This window comes from Psammomys obesus, unplaced genomic scaffold (assembly GCF_907164565.1).
Source record: "Psammomys obesus unplaced genomic scaffold, mPsaObe1.curated_primary_1811, whole genome shotgun sequence".
Taxonomy (NCBI): Eukaryota; Metazoa; Chordata; class Mammalia; order Rodentia; family Muridae; genus Psammomys; species Psammomys obesus.
The window spans coordinates 6,353,906-6,359,905 of NW_026586662.1; positions in this window are offsets into that span (position 1 = coordinate 6,353,906).

Consider the following 6,000-nt stretch of genomic DNA (forward strand, 5'->3'; position numbering starts at 1 on the left):
ATAAAGAAGAAATAAACAAAGCTCTCATAAAAATACAGGCAATTATAGCCAACGAAGTAGAGGCACAATTAGTGATACATAGAGAGGAAATGGACAAAAAAATAGAAGCTGTCATTGAAAAGCAAGAGTCCACATTCAAACAGATGAAGGAAATGGTGCAAGACATGAAAACAGAATTAGAAATCAATAAAGAAAACACAAATAGAGAAAAACCAGGAGCTGGAGAATGTAGAGAAAAGATCGGGAAATACAAAGGTAAGCATCACAACAGAATACAAGAGATGAAAGAAAGAATATCAGGAGCCGAAGATACACTTGTGGAAACTTACACGTCTCTCAAAGAAAAAATAAAATCAAAAAAGTTCCAAACATAAAACATCCAAGAAATCAAGGATACCATGAAAAGACAAAATCTAACAATAATAAGCGTAGAAGAAAAAGAAGACATCAGGTTCAAAGGTCCGGAAAATATTTTCAAGAAAACTATAGAAGAAAACTTTCCCAACTTAAAGAAGGAGATGGCCATACAAGAGGCCTACAGAACACCAAGTAGAATAGATAAGAAAAGAAATTCTTCACTTCACATCATAGTCAAAACACTGAGCCTACAGAACAAAGAAAAATTCTAAAAGCAGCAAAGGAAAAAGGCCAAGTAACATATGAAGGTAGACCTATCAGAATCACACCAGATTTCTCAGCAGAAACTATGAAAGCCACAAGGGCCTGGACAGAAATCATAGAGTCCTTAAGGGACCAGAGATTCCAACCCAGACTACTATACCCAGCAAAACTTTCAATCAACATAGACGGAAAATTCAAAGTATTTCATGATAAAACCAAATTTAAACAATATCTACATAGTAACCCAGCTCTACAGAAGTTACTAGAAGGGAAACTCCAAACCAAAGAAAACAACTACATCGAAGGAAACAGAGGAAATAGTTAACTACACAACAAAAAAACAAAAAGAAGAAAAGCAATGAAACTCAGTGACACCACTAACACTACATCAAAAGTTAGTAACAATAGTTGGTCACTAGTATCTATCAACATCAATGGACTCAACTCCCCAATAAAAAGACACAGACTAACAGAATGGTTGACGAAACAGTATCCAACATTCTGTTGCATCCAAGAAACACACCTATGCAACAAAAATAAACACTACCTCAGAGTAAAGGGCTGGAAAAATGTTTTTCAAGCAAATGGTTCCAGAAAACAAGCGGGAGTAGCCATCCTAATATCTAATAAAATAGACTTTCAACCCAAGTTAATCAAAAAAGATAAGGAGGGCCACTATATTCTCATCAAAGGAAAAATCCACCAAGAGGACATCACAATTTTGAATATCTAAGCCCCAAATACAAGAGTACCTACATTCGTAAATGAAACAATATTAAAGCTTAAATCACACATTGATCCTAATACCTTAATAGTGGGAGACTTCAATACTCCACTCTCACCATGGGACAGATCAACTAGACAGAAAACAAATAGGGAAATAAAAACACTTACAGAGTTCCTAAATCAAATGGACCTAACAGATGTCTACAGATCTTTTCATCCAAACTCAAAAGAGTATACCTTCTTTTCAGCACTGCATGGCACCTTCTCCAAAATAGACCATATAGTTGGTAATAAAGCAAGCCTCAACAGATACAAAAAGATTGAAATAATCCCTTGTAGTCTATCGGACCACCATGGACTTAAGCTGGACCTCAACAACAACAGAAATAACAAAAAGCCGACATGCACATGGAAACTGAACAACTTATTACTCAATGACAGCTGGGTTAAGGAAGAAACAAAGAAAGAAATTAAAGACTTCCTAGAATTCATTGAAAATGAAGGCACAACATACCCAAATTTATGGGACACATTGAAAGCAGTGCTCAGAGGTAAATTTATAGCACTAAGTGCCTGCAGGAAGAAATTCGTAACATCACATACAAGCAACTTAATGGCCCAACTGAAAACCTTAGAAAAAAAAAAGAAGCAGATACACCCAAGAGGAGCAGATGGCTGGAAATAATCAAACTCAGGGCTGAAATCAATCAATTAGAAACAAATAAAACTATTCAAAGAATCAATGAAACAAAAAGCTGGTTCTTTGAGAAAATCAACAAGATAGACAAACCCTTAGCCAAACTAACTAAAAAGCAAAGAGAATCTATCCAAATCAGCAAAATCAGAAATGAAAAGGGTGACATAACTACAGACACTGAGGAAATTCAAACAATCATTAGGTCATACTACAAAAGCCTATATGCCACAAAATTTGAAAACCTAAATGAAATGGACAATTTTCTTGATAGATTCCATCTTCCAACATTAAGTCAAGATCAGGTAGAAAGACTGAATAGCCCTATATCCCCCAAGGTAATTGAAGCAGTCATTCACAGTCTCCCCTCCAAAAAAAGCCCTGGGCCAGATGGTTTCAGCGCAGAATTCTACCAGACCTTCAAAGAAGTGCTAACACCAATTCTCCTCAAACTATTCCACAAAATAGAAACAGAAGGTACATTACCAAACTCATTCTATGAAGCGACAGTCACCCTGATACCTAAACCACACAAAGACCCAACAAAAAAGAAAACTTCAGACCTATCTCTCTTATGAACATTGACACAAAAATATTCAATAAAATACTTGCAAACCGAATTCAAGAACACATCAAAGATATCATCCACCATGACCAAGTAGGCTTCATCCCAGGCATGTAAGGGAGGTTCAACATATGGAAATCCATCAATGTAATCCACCACATAAACAAACTGAAGGAGAAAAACCACATGATCATCTCCTTAGATGCTGAAAAAGCATTTGACAAAGTCCAACACCCATTCATGTTTAAAGTCTTGGAGAGATCAGGGATACAAGGCACATATCTAAACATAGTAAAGGCAATATACAGCAAGCCTATAGCCAACATCAAACTCAATGGAGAGAAAATTAAATCAATCCCACTGAAATCAGGGACAAGACAAGGCTGCCCACTCTCTCCATACCTCTTCAACATAGTACTTGAAGTCCTAGCCAGAGCAAAGAGACAACTAAAGGAGATCAAGGGGATAAATATCAGAAAGGAAGAGGTCAAAGTGTCACTATTCGCAGATGATATGATAATATATATAAGTGACCCCAAAAATTCAACCAGAGAACTCCTCCAGCTGATAAACTCCTTCAGCAAAGTGGCAGGATACAAAATCAACTCAAAAAAAATCAGAAGCTCTCCTGTATACCAAAGACAAAATGGCCGAGAAAGAAATTAATGAAACAACACCCTTCACAATAGCCACTAATAAGATAAAGTACCTTGGGGTGACACTAACCAAGCAAGTGAAAGACCTGTTTGAGAAAAACTTCAAGTCTCTGAAGAAAGAAATTGAAGAAGATCTCAGAAGATGGAAAGATCTCCCGTGCTCATGGATTGGTAGGATTAACATTGTGAAAATGGCCGTCCTGCCAAAAGCAATCTACAGATTCAATGCAATTCCCATCAAAATACCAACTCAATTCTTTACAGACCTTGAAAAAAAAGATTCTCAGCTTCATATGGAGAAACAAAAAACCCAGAATCTCCAAAACAATCCTGTACAACAACAGATCATCTGGAGGTATCTCCATCCCCGATCTCAAGTTGTACTACAGAGAAATAGTAATAAAAACTGCATGGTATTGGCATAAAAACAGAAAGGAGGATCAATGGAACCGCATAGAAGACCCAGAAATAAACCCACACACCTATGAATACTCGATTTTTGACAAAGAAGCCAAAATCATTCAATGGAAAAAAGATAGCATCTTCAACAAATGGTGCTGGTCCAACTGGCTGTCCACATGCAGAAAAATGAAAATAGATCTATATTTATCAACCTGCACAAAACTAAAGTCCAAGTGGATCAAAGACCTCAACATAAAACCAGATACTCTAAATCTGTTAGAAGAAAAAGTGGGGAACAGCCTAGAACTCATTGGCACAGGAGACAACTTCCTGAACAGAACACCAACAGCACAGGCTCTAAGAGCAACAATCAATAAATGGGACCTCATGAAACTGAAAAGCTTCTGTAAAGCAAAGGACACTGTCATCAAAACAAAACGCCTGCCTACAGATTGGGAAAGAATCTTCACTATCCCTTTATCTGACAGAGGACTAATATCGAGTATATACAAAGAACTAAACAAGCTGAAAAGCAGCAAACCAAGTAATCCAATTAAAAAATGGGGAACAGAGCTAAACAGAGAATTCTCCACAGAGGAATATCGAATGGCAGAGAAACACTTAAAGAAATGCTCATCCTCATTAGCCATCAGGGAAATGCAAATCAAAAGGACCCTGAGATATCACCTTTCACCCATCAGAATGACCAAGATGAAAAACTCAAGGGACAACACATGCTGGAAAGGTTGTGGAGAAAGGGGAACCCTCCTCCACTGCTGGTGGGAATGTAAACTGGTACAACCACTTTGGAAATCTATCTGGCGCTTTCTAAGACAATTAGGAATACTGCTTCCTCAAGTCCCAGCTATACCACTGCTAGGTACATACCCAAATTTTGCTCACATACACAAAAGGGGTATTTGCTCAACCATGTTTATAGCATCTTTATTTGTAATAGCCAGAACTTGAAAACAACCCAGATGTCCATCAACGGAGGAATGGGTACAGAAATTGTGGTATTTTTACACAATGGAATACTACTTAGCAATCAAAAAGGAAGAAATCATGACATTTGCAGGCAAATGGTGGGATCTAGAAAAGATCATCCTGAGTGAAATATCCCAGAAGGAGAAAGACAAACACGGTATATACTCACTTATATAGACCTATAAGATGTGATAAACATAATGAAATCTGTACAACTAAAAAAGATAATCAAGAGATCGGACATGGGGTAAGATGATCAATCCTCATTTAGAAAGACAGATGGGATGTGCATTGAATATATGATAGGAGTCTACTGAGCACATTTGAAAGACTCTAACTAGCAGTGTTTTCAAATCAAAGACTCATGACCAAACCTTTGGCAGAGTACAGGGAATCATAAGAAAGAAGGGCAGTTAGTCTGATGGGGAAAGGATAGGAGCTCCACAAGGACCAAATATATCTGGGCACAGGGTCTTTTCTGAGACTGACATTCAACCAAGGACCATGTATGGATATAACCTAGAACCTCTGCTCAGATGTAGCCTGTGGTAGCTCAATAACCAATTAGTTTCCCATAGTGAGGGGAACAAGGACTATTTCTAACATGAACTCAATGACTGGCTCTTTGGCTTCCCCACCCCTCAAGAGATGAGCAGTCCTGTTAGGCCACAGAGGTGAGCTTTGCAGCCAGTCCTGAAGATACCTGATAAAACAGGATCAGATGAATGGGGAGGAGGTCCCCCGTATCAGTGGACTTGGCAAGGGGCACGGTGGAGATGAGGGAGGGAGGGAGGGACTGGGAGGGAAAGAAGGATCGGGATAAGGCTGGGATACAGAATTAAGAAAATGTAACTGATAAGAAAAAAATAAAATTAAAAAAAATATCTCACTAATGTTCAAAATTTCTAATAATGAAGGCAAGATTCATTTTGTAGATAAGAACAATTAAACTTCATTTTTGTTAATAAAAATACATTTTATATGGTTAAAAAAAGAAAAAGAAAATGTAGGGAAGAGCCTAGAACTCATTGGCACAGGAGACAACTCTCATGAAACTGAAAAGCTTCTATAAAGCAATGGACACTGTAATCAAAACAAAATGTCAGCCTACAGACTGGGAAAGGATCTTCACCAACCCTATATCCAACAGAGGCCTAATATTCAGAATATATAAAAGAGTATAGAAGTTAAAAAGCAAAAATCAAGCAATCCAATTAAAAAATTGGGGTACAGAGCTAAACAGAGGATTCTCTGTAGAGGAATAGAGAATGGCAGAGAAATACTTTAAGAAATGCTCAATGCCCTTAGTCATCAGGGAGATGCAAATAAAAAGGATATTGAGATTTAAC